A 549-nucleotide genomic window follows, 5' to 3' on the forward strand; every position below is an offset into this window, starting at 1 on the left:
ACTGGTTTTATTAAATATTTCTCATATATAGTCATACTTTATAAAATGCAGAAATATTAGAGTTTGGATCACATTAAAAATTGATACGAAAATTGTCAAATTTAAGTAATTATCAAGTACTTTTTAGTTTTTGTAGTTTAGTTACATTGTTTAATGTTGAAATGCTACAAATTAGATCTAATTTATTCATTTATAAAAAAAAATGATATTCAAGTAATTTTCATTTACTAGGTTTCTATTTAAAGGTATTTCATTTCCACCTTTTACTAAAAAATCATCACAAGCATCTATCCTTGGATCCTTGATTGACTATTTTCTTTGTTGGAATAGAAGTTGCAATTCGCAAGTAGTACTAGAATTAGTAGTAGGCAACACAAATTGTTTCTCACATACTTATACTACTCAATACATGCATGTGAAAAGGTTTTCTCACATAATAATTTTTAGAGTTGAAAAGTTTTCTCAACTATCTTTTGTCACGATCCGGGCCTACATCCTGGACGTGGCCGGCACTCGAGAATCATTGTTGGTCCCCAAGAGGACCATCAT

Source organism: Solanum lycopersicum, chromosome 12 (assembly GCF_036512215.1).
Source record: "Solanum lycopersicum chromosome 12, SLM_r2.1".
Lineage (NCBI taxonomy): Eukaryota > Viridiplantae > Streptophyta > Magnoliopsida > Solanales > Solanaceae > Solanum > Solanum lycopersicum.